The 16,962-nt window shown below is 40.2% G+C and overlaps 1 pseudogene; it reads right to left on the reverse strand.

The window, feature by feature from the left end:
• Positions 1-576: 576 nt before the first annotated feature.
• On the reverse strand, positions 577-13,491 carry LOC133873383 (7-deoxyloganetic acid glucosyltransferase-like; annotated as a pseudogene).
• Positions 13,492-16,962: the final 3,471 nt, after the last annotated feature.

Below are 16,962 nucleotides of genomic sequence, written 5' to 3' on the forward strand. Positions count from 1 at the left end.
TTTCTCACCCAATCAAATGAACACAGACTAAAAGAACAAGAAAATAGAGAGAGGAATTGGAACAAGCAAAAAAACTTCATTTTTAAAGAGAATCGAAAAGCCCTTTCAGAGAATACAATCTTTAACAATTTTTTTTTTTTAATTGTTCCACCCCTGTTTTATTCCATAAAGGAACAACTTAAATACGAGTTCGAGTTTCAAAAATAAGGTCCACAAATTAAGGAATCACTTCCTAATAATATATCTCTGAAACTCTGAAGACTGATTCAAATGAAACTGAAATTCTAAAGATATGCCAACTAAACCTAACTAAAATACTAGCTAAAAGACAACGACTGTTTTTTCTTTTTCTTCAGGTAGCCTTTCTGCCATAATTATTAATTATAATGTTTTTTTAATATTAAATAAAGAGTGTCTGGCTACTGTTGAAACGGTCACTGTTGTTGACTGATCGAGGCTTAATTAGAAGAAGAATCCTTTTTGCCACATGATCTGAAATAATCTTATGGTTAACAACTTAACACCAATGAATTAAGCATAAGCATATTTCTCAAAATTAAGCAACTTGCACCCATCTAACTCATGAATCATATTTTTCTTATGTCTTCAATAAGCATATCCAAGTTGTGATACGAAGATCCACCTTGGTCAACACAATCGCGAGCCAATTTTGCAATCCGATTCATTGACATCATGATTTCCTTTCTTTCATCTTTCATCAATGTTCTTATCATCGTCTCAACCGTCGGTCTATCACAAGTGTCCTTCATATCAAGGCCAATCCTCCACACCTCACTAACCCACCTACTATTAATCTGCTGGTCAGCCAATTGGGGCCAACAAATCATGGGGACCCCGGCCACAATGCTCTCTAGGGTAGAGTTCCAGTCACTGTGGGTCAAAAACCCACCCGTAGACGGGTGGGCCAGGACTTCTTCTTATGGAGCCCAGTCCACCAAAAGGCCCCTTTCTTTTGTGCCCTCTTGGAGCTCCACAGGAATCGCCGACTCACCTTTTGCATCTAAAATCGTATCATGCCGTATAGCCCATAGAAAGTGCTTGCCACTATTGACTAGGCCGTGCCAAAGCTCCATAAAAAAACCACATCTCATGATCGCTAAGCTCCCAAAGCTGACATAAACAACGGACCCTAACGGCTGCGAATCCAGCCACGTCATGCAATTGTTATACGCCTCCCATAAATTACTCAAGGTCGATAATAACCGCGGGACTCCGTCTCCAATACGGGATCTTATAAGAGCATTGAGAGGTTCGATTGTGTAAATTTTGGAAAAGAGAGGGGCGAGGTGGGAGACAATCCAAGCTTCAAGATCGTCAAAAGTGTTTAGTATGAGTGCTGAAGCTCGAGTCATGTCCTGAGTCTCCACGAGGAAGAATTGAAAGAGAGGATCTTTGAGTTGTATTCTACAAATGCCCGGTAGATCTTGGCATCGCAAAAGGCCCTCCATACTTGGCACGCCTGCCACCATCATATCCATATCTTCATCGGCTGCAATTTCATCAAATAAAAGTATTATTTTTTAGAAATGTCACAAAAATTTCCCTGAACTTCCCCTGTTCTGAAACTAACCTCTAAAGAATTTTCAATTTTAACTCTTAAATTTTGAATTTGTTGTAACGTCCTCACTCCATTATAATCAGACGGCAAAAGGGATAAAATAACCTTTATGCCCCTAAAATTTTCATAAAATTTTAAATTTACACTTAATTTTATTTTTATTTTTTTATTCAAAAAAAAATAGACCCATGGCTAATCCACGGCATGGGTTAGAAGAGTATGCAGCCATGGGTCACCTGTGGGTCTGGTGACTCACGGGTTTCAAAAATAAAATTATTAAATGAAAAAACAAAAAACAAAAAATAAAGATATTTTCGTTATCAACTTTGTAACAAATTCAGAGTTTGAAGTAGGGCTGGCAATTTTGACACGACCCGACAACCCGACACGAACACGACACGAAATCAGCAGGTTTGGGTCTACCTTAAACGGGTTTGGGTCATAAACGGGTCGGCTCGTTTAACTCTTCTTGGCGGGTCGGGTGGCGGGTCGCCCGTGGGTGACCTGCTAGACACGATTAACATTTAAAAAAAAATGAAAAAGAAAGGGGAAAACACAAAACCCTAACTTTTCTTTTTCAGTTTTTCCTTCAATTGAATCAGCTCCTGCTCTGTGCCGCCCTTCTCTTCTTCTTCTTCCATTTTCTTCTTCTTCAGCTCTACGCCGCCGCCCCTTCTTCTTTCTTCCACTCGACGCTCTCTCTCTCAGTCGTTCTAGTCTCGGTGCTTGCTGCCAAAATATGAAAGAAAAGAAAAAAGAAACGAGGAGGACAAAGATGAGACGAGGAAGAGTGAACAATGAGGAGTGATTGGATTTGCGGGCCCTTGATGAGTCTGATTGACACCGCGGCGATCGGTCAGGGTAGCTCCATTGAGCTCGCTACTTTAGGTACTGTGTTTTCCGGTGAATTTGGTGTTGATTAGAGTTAGTTCTCAGCTTGGTTGTTGAGAAAAGGCAAGAAAAGTTTCTAATTTTACAATTCTGGCTGAGCAAAAAAAGAGGAACTTCTGCTCAAACTTGCTTGCTTTAATTGTTGAGTTAAGTTATGGTTTAATTTGATTGTGAACTTGGGCTGACAGGCCCGGCAACAGTTATATGTGATTATTTGAGTTATACGTTCATGTTCCTTTCGATTGCTACTACGAACATGCTTGCTACTTCCCTTGCCAGAAAGGTTCGTTTCTTAAACAATTGAAGGCCTTTGTTGCATTTAGGGCATGTTACTTCACTTTTGATAATTTGTTTTAATTAATGTATGTTTGCTCCTCGATGTTTTATGCTGACTTTTTTTCTTCTTTTTTTTCATTTTTGTTTTGACGGTATGGCATTGATACAGGATAAAAATGAAGTCCAGCATCACATATCTAACTTACTCTTTATTGGGTTCACTTGTGGCTGCTTGATGCTTTTGTTTACGAAGTTCTTTGGTTCATGGATACTGACTGGTAATAAGGCTTGGAGCTGCATTGGGCTATTTCTCAAATTACGATTGATAAATGAGTGTTTGATTGTTTTTGGTAGTCAGTAGTTTTATTTTTTTCACCACTTAATGGATAACATCAAGTGGTTTTTACTAAATGAATTCCAGACACAATCCAACGACTGATGACTATACTACTTCCGTTTTTTTAGCTTTTACTGGACCAAAGAACGCACATGTTGTACCTGCAGCAAACACATATGTTCAGGTAAATTTCCCTTAAAATTAATGGTATGTTTTGATATATACTTGAAATTTTTCCAGTTATTCCTTTTGTGCAGAATTATTTCCGGTTATTAAATCATAAAACCAAGTTATAGAAGGGACAAAAGAAGACTAGAAGTTCAAAAAAGTAAAATAAAATAAAATAACATAAAAAGTTCCCTTTGCTTTTCTGCGGAGAAAACAAAAAAGAAAAAGAAAAAACCCATTCGCATTGGAATTCAGAGATACTTGTTGATAATTTAATTTAATTTTTTTTTTTTTTTTGCTGTCACACATAATACTCATTTATCATACGAATGATCAACATCTATGCACTGGCTTGCAGTATCTTTTGTCTTTGTTGATTGCCTTTGACAGCTAATATAATCTGACACAGAGTTTTGCCTGTGAACATTTGTACATGAGAACAAATATCTCATAGATTCTGCTTGCATGTCTGTATCATTTAATATTCTTCTCCACTTGATGTATTTAATTGAATTTTTTGTGATTGTAGATTCGAGGCTTAGCATGGCCAACACTTCTCGTTGGATGGGTTGCTCAAAGTGCAAGGTGTTTCTAATGAACCATATCTCTTCCCATACATTATCTACTGAATAAGCTCACAGTGCCTTAGTATGGTTGTTCATACTTGTTCTTGATCTGCTAATGAATAGACTCGTTAACTATGAGCTGTACTAGGCGAATTTTGTTAAATCTGCAAAGCCTTATTTGGTGCTGCTTGCATCCTTTTTCATACAATTTTCGGTGCTTGCCTACTAGGAGTCTAGAGATGAATTGCTAAAGCCTAAAACTATTATTATTTTTTTAAAAAAAAAAAAAAACACTTTTAGGATAAACGGGTTGTGTTGGGTCGTGTTGACCCGATATGACCCATTAGGCTAAACGAGTTTCACGAGTCGTGTCGGGTGACCCATGAAATTGCCGTGTCGTGTCGTGTTTGGAGCCCCAACCCATTAATGTAAACGGGTCATATTCGTGTCTAGGCTAAACGGGTCACGGGTCTTAACGGGTCGTGTCGAGTGACTCGTTTTGCCAGCCCAGTTTGAAGGTTTTTTAAAACAATAAAAAATAAAATAAAGTTTGAAGGTTGAGATTGAGAGTGAGTTTCTTCTATTATTTTATTATAAACGCATTGGCATGTATTGATTACGTGAATAATTGCAAACTCTACTCGAAGAATATAGAATAAAAAAAAGTACTCACCGCCAACTGGAAGCTAGCCTTCTTGAATGGGAAATGCTTGGGTATACCCTGTGATCTCACTGCAATCCCACCCATGCTTACGTGGACAAAAAAATAATGATAAAAAAGTCCAAATCGTGTCTACACACTCTCTCTCTCTCTTTGCTATCTCTCAAATTAAAACAAAAAACCAGATTCATTCGAGAATCTTCGGAAAAACCGGTCCCCCTCTCCCTCTCTTGCCGGAAAAAGTCTTCATTTTCGCCGGGAAACGTCTCCATTCCCGCAAGAAAAAGTATCCATTTTCCAGCTGGACTCCCTCTTCCTTTTCGCCGGAAAAGCTCTCCCTCGTCACTAAACCGTATTTCTTCCTCCTGACAGGCCATCTATGTGTTAGCAGCCAGCACTCTGGGTATTGCTCCTTCAAGGTATTGCATCTAGGTATTGCTCCTTTAAACTCTCCTGGACCTTTATACATGTAGCAACCCACCAAATTTTTTGTTAAAATAGATAGCCGGATGCAAGTGATTTTTCACCCAAATTTGCATTCCGACTGCTCATCTAATTGCAACCTAGCTAATTAATTATTGCTTTTCTTTTTTCAGTCAATGATTGTACATGGCCTTGGGGCTGCTGGTGGATTGGAGGCCGTAGCATCCATAAAAGCAATCAACACTGGTTGGCTGCATCCCACTATTAAAGTTGTCAAAAGCATAAAAGGAGGTTATGGATTCGAATCAAGCATTCTGTAATGAGTCCTGAAGGCAATGTTGCCCTTTCAACGATATCCGTGTATCTCATCAACGATATCCGTGTGTCTCATCATTGTTTTGATGAATCAGAATTAGTAATTTTTTCAGTAAATAAAACGTTGATGCCATTTTTCCCTTTGTTGTTTTTGTCTATTTGTGGCCTTGTTTGCTTATTATGAAAATTTTAGAAACTTATGTCTGGTTTGAATTGTTAGATTCAGTAATAACAAACGTGTATATGCTTGCAAAAGAAAACAAACGTCTTTATAAATAAAAAAAAAACATTGATGTAGCTTCTTGCATTGTCATCATTATCTGCTCCACTACTGTTGAGAACATCTTTGTCAAAAATGCTACTCAAAGTTCCACAAGCTTCTGACTCAATTGCTTGCAAATCATCCCATTCCTCAGTATCTTGCATTGATTCAGCTAAGGCCACAAGAAAATCATCACCACAGTGCTCCACAGTGATGAAATTACAGCCATCCTCGCCTAAATAACATTTTTAGTTAATATATAGTAAAAGAGTGTAAGAAAGGGTATAAATTGTTGCTTGAATTTATTCATAAGACTAGTACACCATTTATACTGGTTTACATGAGAATAGAAAAGGAAAAGGTATAAAATATAATTCTGATTGATTGAACATAATCAATCAGAATTATACCATGGATATCTAAATACAATAAGTCTCATCCACGTCTTTCCTATTATGTTTAGCCTGTATCATGCATTGGGGAATACGGCATATGCTGAATTGCAGGTATTTGTTTATTTCCATGTTTGATGATTTGTCTTGGCATTGAACTGACTTGATTGTTTCCATGTTGAGCATTCTGTTTTCCTTGAGCAGCACACATCACAGCAGGGCATGCGGCTACAGCTGGCTGATTCTTTCCTTGTATATGATGATACCTTCCTTGTGTGATTCCATCTTCATTGGAAATTATGCCGAGATCAGTTTCTGCAGTATCTTCCAGATTGTGGCTGCTTGCTGACTTGCTCTCTTCAAGTGTCGTGGCTGCTGCTTCATGGACATGCAGGGGTGAGTTGGCTACTGTAAGACATGGTTTAACATCCCCCCGCAAGCTGACAGGGGATGGAATCACCTTCAGCTTGGATTTGAGAAAGAGGAACCGAGCAGTTGACAGTCCCTTTGTAAAAACATCAGCAATTTGATCATCAGTAGAGATAAAAGCAAGAGAGATATCCTGATTGAGAACCTTCTCACGGACAAAGTGATAGTCTACTTCAATGTGTTTGGTACGGGCATGATACACCGGATTGGTGGCAAGGGCAAGAGCACTAATGTTATCACACCAAACAACCGGGGCAGTGAGAAGGGGAATATGCAGCTCACAGAAAAGCATCCTGAGCCAGAATAATTCAGCCGTAACAATGGCAAGGGAACGGTATTCCGCTTCAGTGCTGGAACGGGACACCACATTTTGTTTCTTAGCACTCCATGACAGGAGATTGTCCCCAAGAAAAACAGCAAAGCCAGATGTGGATCTCCTATCATCCGGACTCCCTGCCCAATCCGAGTCACAAAATGCATTGAGCTGCAGTGTAGACTTGGAGTATGTAATGCCATGATGACTAGTATCCTTGAGAAACCGTAGCACCCTTTTGGCAGCAGTCCAATGAGTGGATGTTGGATGATGGAGATGTTGACAGAGTTGATTCACCGAGTAAGCTATGTCAAGCCGAGTAAGGGTGCAATACTGGAGAGCCCCAACCAAACTTCTATAAGCTGAATAGTCATGTAAAACTTCACCATCAAACCGAGAGAGCTTAGAGCCAGAAGAACATGGAGTTCTGGCAGGTTTGGCATCAGCCATGTGAGTGCGGGTGAGGATGTCAGCTACATATTTAGCTTGACAGAGATGAAGCCCATCGGTGGTACGAGTAACCTGGATGCCAAGGAAGTAGTTGAGAGGTCCCAAATCTTTAACAGGAAACTCCTGTTGCATCCGGGTGATAAGAGCAGTGATGACATGCGGATGTGTACCTGTAACAATGATGTCGTCAACATATATAAGGAGAAAAATTTTGATATTGCCCGAGGTGTGAAGAAAGAGTGAGGTGTCCACAAGGGAGGCTGTAAAGCCAATATCAAGAAGAAATTGAGACAATCGAGTATACCAAGCTCTAGGAGCTTGTTTAAGACCATAGATAGCCTTATGAAGTTTGCATACAAAATCAGCATGAGTTTTGTCAACAAAGCCCCGTGGCTGTTCCATATACACCTCCTCAGTTAATGTGCCATGTAGAAAGCCATTTGAAATGTCCAGTTGCCTTAAAGACCAATCAAAGTGTACTGCCAAGGATAAGAGGAGCCGAATTGTGGCAGGTTTAATAACTGGGCTAAATGTATCTTTGTAGTCAATTCCAGCCTTTTGTTCAAAGCCTTTAGCTACCAGTCTAGCCTTGAAACGCTCAACAGAACCATCAGCCTTCCTTTTAATCTTATAAACCCATTTATTATGTATGACATGCTGATTTTTGGGCCGGGGGCAGAGAGACCAGGTACCATTTACAATGAGAGCAGTAAATTCAGCTGACATGGCATCTTGCCATCTAGAATCAGATGCAGCCTTGCTAAAGCAGGAAGGTTCAGATTCGGGAAAAGAGGAGAGGTAGCCAAGGAAAGGATATCTGCTGTGATAGAGTTTAAAACCAGGGAATTGGGTAGGCTTGAGAGTACCGGATTGAGACCTTGTAGTCATAGGATGGGAGAGTTGATGCTGGACAATTTGGTTAGCAGGAAGAGAGGAAGAAGGCAGTGAAGAATCAGGTGCGGAATGAGTGGGAAAAGTAGGAGCAGAGGAGGGAAGGTCAGGACAATGTGATGCAGGCGTTGGTTCAGTGATGGACAGAGGGGCAGGAGGAGAGAAGGTAGGGAAAGGAGGTAGGTGTTGGACAGATTGTGGTGTAGAGGAATTCTGTGGTTGTGGTATATCAGAGGAAGGAGGTTCAGTATGTGGTTGAGGTAGAGTAGGAGGAAGAGCAACAGTAGAAGGGGGCTGCAGGATAGTGTGAGGAGGTGAGGTTGTGGCTGGAGCAGTGGAAGAAATATTAAGTAATGGAAGAGAGAGAAATGTAGAAGGTGACTCACCTGAAGATGAAAGCTGTGAAGGGAGCAGTGTAGCGGCCTGATCCTTGGCAGGGAAGGAAGACTAATCAAAAACAACATGCCGGGAGAGATATGCTCTATTTGTCACTGGATCCAAGCACTTGTACCCTGCATACTGATAGCCCAAGAAGATGCATGGCTTGGACCGAGATTCTAATTTGTGAAGGCCAAAAGGTCTAAGGAGGGGGTAGCACAAGCAACCAAACACACGGAATTTTTGGTAGTCAGGAAGATGTTGAAACAATTTTTCATAGGGAGACAAGTGATTGAGAATGGAGGTAGGCAGCCGGTTTATGGTATACACTGCAGTGAGAAAGGAGTCAACCCAGTATTTGTTGGAAAGATGAGAGTGAATAAGGAGGGTGAGGCCAGTTTCAAGAATGTGCCTTAGTTTTCTCTCAGCAAGGCCATTCTGTGGTGATGTATAGGGACAGGTTTTGCGGAAATTGATACCATGTTGGGTGAGAAATGTTTGGAATTGAACAGAGGTATATTCTCCCCCTCCATCTGACTGTAGTTGTTTGATTTTAGTGCTGAATTGGTTTTCCACAAGGTCCTTGAATTTGACAAAGGTAGCAAAAGTTTCAGATTTTTGATGTAAGGGGTATATCCAAGTGTACCTCGAGAAGTCATCAATGAAGGCTATGTAGTATTTAAAACCTGTAATGGAGGTAATGGGAGATGTCCAAATATCAGTGTGGATGAGGTGAAGAGGTGAAGTTGTGATTCTGTTGGAAGCACAAAAGGGTTGTTTCTTCCCTTTCCCCATTTGACAAGAAGAACATAGAGTAGTATTAAGATCAGAAGAAGAAATAGGTAATTTATTATTATTGATCACTCGGTTTACAATTTCAGAGGATGGATGTCCTAGTCTATGGTGCCACACCAATGATGAGGTCCTTATTCCTAACATGGCTGTGAAGGCCTTATTGCTCTTGTGAGTCTTCTCCTTCCCAAACCTGAGTGGATACATGCCGTTTTCACTCTCCCCTTCCAGCAGAAGGGTTTGTGTCTGCAAATCAAGGATAAAGTAATGAGTTCCAGTTAGAATAAACATACAGTCATTGTCAAGGCAAAATCTTTGAATTGAGATGAGATTGGCTGCGGCTTTGGGACAGTGTAACACATTTTTGAGATGAAATTGAGAGTTAGGAGAGGAAAGAATTGCAGAACCAGTGTTTGCTATAGCAAGTGCAGTGCCATTGCCGACCCCAACTGCTTCATTGTGCTGAAATGGTTGCTGGATTTGGAGATTTTGAAGCTCATGGGTGATATGTGCATTGGCAGCACTATCAGCATACCACTCATGATCTTCAAGAACAGCATTGTTGTTGGCCACCATTGCCTGCAATTGAGATGGAGGCTGTCTACCTTGAAAGGAGTAGTTCATTCGATGAAAACAATCCAGTGCAATATGATTAAGTTTGCCACAGATTTGGCAGGGAATCCGAGGGGCATTAGTAAAAATGGGCCTAAAAGCAGTTGCTGGCCGTGGGACAAAGGACCTGGTGGCAGGGGCATAACTAGCAGGTGGAGGAACAGCATTGTATCTAGGAGTGGGGGCTGCTGCATCAGGCCTGGAACCATAGTGCCTGGGATGGAACTTCTGAAAGGAACCTCCACGAGGCCTTGGAGAGAAGGATCTGTGGCCTTGTTTCTGGTTGAACAAGGCAAAGGTAGAGGTGTCTGCCATCTTGGTCTGTTGATGGTTGATGAGCATTTCATGATTAAGAAGCTCCTCTTGGAAATCTTCAAAGGAAAGTATTTTATCTCGGAATAGGATGGAGATTGTGGTGATGAAGCTGTTGTAGGAAGAATTCAATCCATTGGAGATATAGGTGACCAACTCCTCATCAGGAATAGGTTGGCCAACGGCTGCTAGTTGATCAGCATATTCCTTAGCAGATTGGAGATATTCAGCACAGCTCTTGGGACCTTGGTGAAGGCTTTGGAGCTGCTTCTTGAGATTGGCTACTCGGGTCTTTGATTGATTAGCAAACTGACTTGCTAATGATGTCCAGACTTGTCGAGAGGTCTCTAATCCATAGATGGTGGATAGGACCTTCTTGGAGAGGGTGATATTGATCCAGCTAAGGATAGTTTGATCCTTTCTTTGCCAAAGAACAAATGCTGGGTTAGGGACCTGTTTGTTGTTTTCATCAAGAAGGAATTTGGGAGGGCATGGTTCTGTTCCATCCACAATAGCCATGGAATCAGTGCTGCGAAGGATAGGAGAGAATTGGGTAAGCCAACTTAGGTAGTTTGGCCCTTCCAGCTTTTCATGAAAGGTGAGATTAGGAGGAGAAAGGTTGGTCATAACAGTAGGTAGAGATGATGATGATGCCATTGCAACAGAAGAAGAAAAGAGAAATCTGAGGGCGTGTGCCTTAAAGGCTCTGATACCATAAAAGAGTGTAAGAAAGGGTATAAATTGTTGCTTGAATTTATTCATAAGACTAGTACACCATTTATACTGGTTTACATGAGAATAGAAAAGGAAAAGGTATAAAATATAATTCTGATTGATTGAACATAATCAATCAGAATTATACCATGGATATCTAAATACAATAAGTCTCCTCCACGTCTTTCCTATTATGTTTAGCCTGTATCATGCATTGGGGAATACGGCATATGCTGAATTGCAGGTATTTGTTTATTTCCATGTTTGATGATTTGTCTTGGCATTGAACTGACTTGATTGTTTCCATGTTGAGCATTCTGTTTTCCTTGAGCAGCACACATCACAGCAGGGCATGCGGCTACAGCTGGCTGATTCTTTCCTTGTATATGATGATACCTTCCTTGTGTGATTCCATCTTCATTGGAAATTATGCCGAGATCAGTTTCTGCAGTATCTTCCAGATTGTGGCTGCTTGCTGACTTGCTCTCTTCAAGTGTCGTGGCTGCTGCTTCATGGACATGCAGGGGTGAGTTGGCTACTGTAAGACATGGTTTAACATATAGAAAGAGGAAATAATGATGGAAACATTAATACACACGGCTGAGTAGGGAACAAAAACCAAGCGGACCGATCATGGCCACTGTAAATGATAAGTTTAACCTTATCTCGAAATGCTGTTTTATTATCAATTCCCGACATAGTTCACACAGTATATGTGCAGTAAAACACAGATAACATCTCCAAAACGCAATCCTACCTCCAGCAAATATAATTGCTCATTAACTCATTTGAAAAAAAGAAGGCTACACTAACCTCAAACAAAAACATACCAACCTCAAGTACAGTCACATTCCAATGCAAGAACTCAACAAACTTAATGTCACATTTCGGTTGCAAATAATTTTTTTAGTATTTAAAATCGGAACCAACACTAACCAAAATCATGCACACCAACAAAGACCTCGTACTTCATCCACTATATTTTCTATCTACAACAAAATCAATGGTGTAAAACTTAATTAACAAAAACATAAAGAGTTACTTCAAACTGAAAGTACTATATATCAAACTGAAAGTACTATATATCATACTATATATCAAACTGAAAGTGCCACCAGCTGCACTTTTCGAAGGAACATAGCAGCTGCCAGCATCTTTTTAGAAATTTTTACAGAGCAAGAAAACGGATGCAGCAAGAAAACTACTGCAGCAATCAAAGGGCTGCCTCACACTAGTGCGCTCGGCCCTTGCTTGTTGGCAAGGTTTCCTTTGATAAAACAGGAGCCAAGCTTTTCTTTAAAAAAAAAATAAAAAAATAAAAAAAAACTGGAGCCAAGCTCATACCTTAGGTATTCTTCCAATGGGTGGGATAACAGGTCAATGAAGGATTTCACATTGGATCATTTGGGAGCAGAGGTTGAGGATTATCATCTATTGCACAAACACTTGACCGGCGAGAGATGAGCTTTTCCGGCGAGGCGAGATAGATCCGGCGAGAGAGAGAGAGAGAGAGAGAGAGAGAGAGAGAGAGAGAGAGAGAGAGAGAGAGAGAGAGAGAGAGAGAGAGAGAGAGAGGGAGGGCTTTTCCGGCGAGAGAAGATCTGTTCCGGCGAGGGATAGATTTCCCTGCGAAAATGGAGACCTTTTCCGGCAAAAAGTGAGAGGGAGTCCTGCTGGAAAATGGAGGGCTTCCGGCGAAAAGGGAGAGCTTTTCCGGTGAGAGATGAGCTGTTCCGACGAGGGATAGATTTCCCGGCGAAAATGGAGACCTTTTCCAGTGGAAAGTGAGAGAGAGAGAGAGAGTCCGGCGAAAATGGAGACCTTTTCCGGCGAAAAGTGTGAGGGAGTCCGGCAAGAGGGAGTCCAGCTGAAAAATGGAGACTTTTTCCAGCAAGAGAGAGAGGGGGGACTGGTTTTTCCAAAGATTCTCAAATGAATCTAATTCTTTGTTTTAATTTGAAAGATAGCATAGAGAGAGAGTAGAAACAATTTGGATTTTTTTATCATTATTTTTTTAGAAATGATTCATACACTCATTTCTCACAACAGCTCCACAACAAACTGACGTGGCTGGTAATATTTTATTATTTTTTTACAAAAAGAAATAAAAACAAAACAAAAAAATAATAAAATATTATCAGCCATGTCAGCTTGTTGTGAGGCTGTTGTAAGAAATTAGTGTAGGGATCATTTTTATATTTTTTTGTCCACGTAAGCATTAGTGGGATTGCAGTGGTATCACAGGGTATACCCAAGCATTTCCCTTCCTGAATTAGGTTCGGAAGACAAAAATAAGACCACAAGCAGCAAGCACTGAAGGTCCGGAACGCGATTACGCGAACTCCCAATTCCTTTGCAACATCAATAGTGAAAGACACAATTCCATCGGCTATTACACACGTGACCGGACCCTCTGACTTTCTGCTGGAGTCAGCCAGCAGCTCGTGGAAGAGTGGCTTCATGACGGACTTGATGGAGGAGATTAACTCTGGAAAGAACTGGAGTCTGGAGAGTGCGAGGATGACCGGTGGGCAGGCCATCGGAGATGGATTTGAAGTGGAGGGTAGGGAAAAGAGTAGAGAGCGCTTGTAGGTGGGTGAGGCGGCTGTGGTTGTGGTCGGTGTTGAGGAAGGTGACGTGGAGGCCAGTGTGGCATAGGAGCGCCACCATGGGTTTGATGTGGCCTTGTGCAGGGAACGGCAAGATCATAACATGAGGTTGCTGATCCATGTTTAGCTTCGGTATCCCCAGAGATGAATGATGCAGATGTAGCAAACACTAATTATCGGTATATGGGTGACAGCTACAGGCTCTAGTGTCATCCGTGTTGACAGTGTTGTTGCCTACACTTGATGGAGCATTAGTGGATGAAAAAAGTTTAACAATTATTTTCAATTATCTCTAACGGGACTTCTTCCTCCTTCATAAAAGTCTGGCTCAGTGGTTAGGATATTATTTTCATAGGTCAAGAGTCCGAAACTTAGTAAGTGTTCTTTTCTTTTTGGTCCCCTACTCAGGTAAAGTCTCCGTCTCAAGACTCAATATCTCTAGTGATGCGGGGGTATTAGGCCGAAAATTAGCCTGGTGAATTTTGTTGGTGCCTACCACTTTATGTGGAGTAGCCCAAAATACTATCTATTATATAGGTGAAATGGAAACGCTATAAAATCATTAAAAAAAACAAAAAATAAAATACTTCCTCTTTTATAAAAAGTAATGATAGGAATTCGACAAAATATCCTCCAAACCAACCCGGCCTCAATAATTGCCATCTATCCTTATACTCGTGCTTCGCGCATGAGTTTTTTATGTTTCTAGCTGCTTGTTTTTTGTGTTTTCTACTTTCTCAAAACACCTTGTGTAGGCTGTAGCTGGATTGTTCACAGTGAATTCACAAAATGTGATGAAGATGAGAAAATGGATTATTCACAATCAAGACTTGGATAAATTTCTCTTCTCATTTCCATCTCAAAACACATTTCATTGATGATGAGAAAATGGATAAGTGGGCCACCGTATGTCTCTAGTTTTCTATTATTCTGTTTTTTTTTTTGGATGAATTCTTTTACTCTGTTTTTCCCTGTTTTGGTGTTTCACTTGGTTCAATTTCGGTTCTGTTGCGGCTCCATTTGCTGAGTGTGCCAACTGCCAAAGAGGTGATCAAAACCCATGATGCTATCTTATTGTTCTGTCGTCCTTATGATTGTACAAGCATTGGCTTTGCCCCATATAAAAACTGGGTTTTACTTCAATCCAGTAAGAAGGAAATTCCTGTCAAGTCTAACGGATTCCTCATTAATTATCGAAAACACTTTCTCACTTTTCCTTAAATCCCTTTCGCTTCCCATGCATGTTACCCACTGGGTTTCGTTCTTTGAGACCCTTTTTCATTCTTCTCTGAATGGTAATTTTGTTTCTTCTTACTAATGATGTCTGGTTTTCTGTTTGAAAACAATTTCAGTTCTCGGGAGCAAATAAGAAATCTGCAAAACATGTTTGCTTGGGAAACTATTATGAAAGTTTTCCTCAAAAACATCTAATTTTCTAAAAAATTAATAATTAAACTATTTTATCAGTTCATGTTTTTTGCTTCCTGATTAAAACGGCTAAAAAAGGGGGGGGCTCAAAACGCCTGTTTTTTGTAGTGCTTCCAGCAAAGGAGAGATGTTTTACCAGCCAAGAATCCATCTTAGATGTAACCTAGCTTATAAGACATTCACAATCCACAACAGATAGTCTTTTAGTAATCAAAGGAACACTTAAATATCTAACCGGCAGAGTACCCTCATGCAAGGGCTGAGCTAGCTTTTAGGCAATTAGATGTTTTGACCCTCATGCAGGGTCAAAACTAAGGGGTCTTTTTTATTTATTTTGAGGGGTGGGGGGGAAGCTTGGGTGGGGCCATGGACTCCAAGCCTACACCTAGCTACGCCCCTGCCCTCATGCATCTTCAAAGAATCCAAGATTTCCCTCTTCTGATTAGGGTGTAATCCAGCACAAAAAACAGAGCTTTTATCTGGATCGGCTTTGAGCCTCGAGAGCCTCTCAAAATCCTCTAGGACCTTCTGGATAATCTGAATTGAGCTCAATTTACCAGAAGAAAAAATGAGAAGGTTGCAAAACATAGATGGTTGAGCTTCAAAGACATGCACTTCGGGTGGAACAGGAAACCTTTATTTCCATAAAAAACAAATACAAATACAAAATAGGCTTCCAGACTCTTCTTTCAACGTGATAACGTTCCACGCTTCATTCAATCTTCCTCTCAAAATTCATAAAACTTTTTGAAATTTTTATATAATCTATGGGGGTGTGTAGCTAAAATCAGTACTGCATTGTAATCTTGACCGCCAATTGTAATCACTGATTCATGATTAAATATAATGCATTTGATAATATTTATGATCGAGAGTGGGCTCATGTAAATTTAAGGCACAATGGCCCTGTTTAGTTCGCCCCTCCCCCTTTCCCTCACAACAAGCTTTGCTTGCTTGTGTTTGAATGCTAAACTTTTGGCAGAAGATTTTTATTGGTTTGAAGCGTGATCAAGAAGCTTCACCCCTTCCTTGAAATTTCAATTTTACCCTACATGAATTTTAGAAGTGCTTTTTTAATGGAAGGATTTTTTTCATGCCATGTGGGGTAAAATTAGAATTTCAGGGGATGGGTGAATCTTCTTAAAGAAGCTTTACGCTTCAAAACGAACAAAAGTCTTCTGTCAAAAGGCTGGCATTCAGACACGGGCAAGGATATTTTGTCAGGTGAAAGGGGTGGGGGGGGGGGGGGTGGGGAGAGGGGAATGGGGAGGGGCAAACTAAGGTAATGCATATGACGATTCACACATTTTTTTGTTTTTGTTTTTTATATACAATTATATTTTGTGTCAGATTTATGCATATGAGATCTATTTTATATGCTTAATCCCATACCAAATTTAAATTTGTTTATAAAATTTGTAAAAAAAAATGTATACCAATAAAATATCACATTGGAAAAGCGTAATATTGTTCATAAAATTAAAGTCACTATGCTGCTTCAATCTTAAGTGGCAAATTGTACATTTTAAGATTATCAATTACAACACCTATTATATTAATTTTTCTTAATAGAGTTCATAAATTTCTCAACCATATTTGATTTCCATCGGAAAAAAATACTAAGATTTACAGTTAAGTATTTAAGTGTCCATAAAAAATTCTTTTAGCAACGACATTTTTTAGCAGTGACATTTGTTATTACTATTGGGCTAATATTAGCAGCAACCTCAAATTATTAGCAACCACCCCATTAGGAGCGGCAAGGTACTGAGACATTTTGTTAGGAAGATTACTCGCACAAATTTGCTAGCCCATGGGGGCAGGCAAGGATAACCAAATGTAGTACAATTGAATGTATGCCCCTGATCAAAGTTTGCACAGACAAAAATATAAAAGAGATTCACTTGTCCTGTAAGACCAAAGCCATCTGGGATGTTCTCTGAACTGTGAAATTCACATCACACCCAGAGATCCATGCATGGACGCTCAAGATCTTTATAATATTACATGATTGGTAAAACAACTAACTACTATGACTATGCAAAATTGCTAAGATACATTTGCTTTTTTGTGTCACATGTCATCAACCAATCCATCACCAAAGGCATTAAAGCGACCCTCCAGGTAGGATTAACAATTTTGACACGACCCGACAACTAGACAC

The sequence above is a fragment of the Alnus glutinosa genome, chromosome 7 (genome assembly GCF_958979055.1).
Source record: "Alnus glutinosa chromosome 7, dhAlnGlut1.1, whole genome shotgun sequence".
In the NCBI taxonomy this organism is placed as follows: Eukaryota; Viridiplantae; Streptophyta; class Magnoliopsida; order Fagales; family Betulaceae; genus Alnus; species Alnus glutinosa.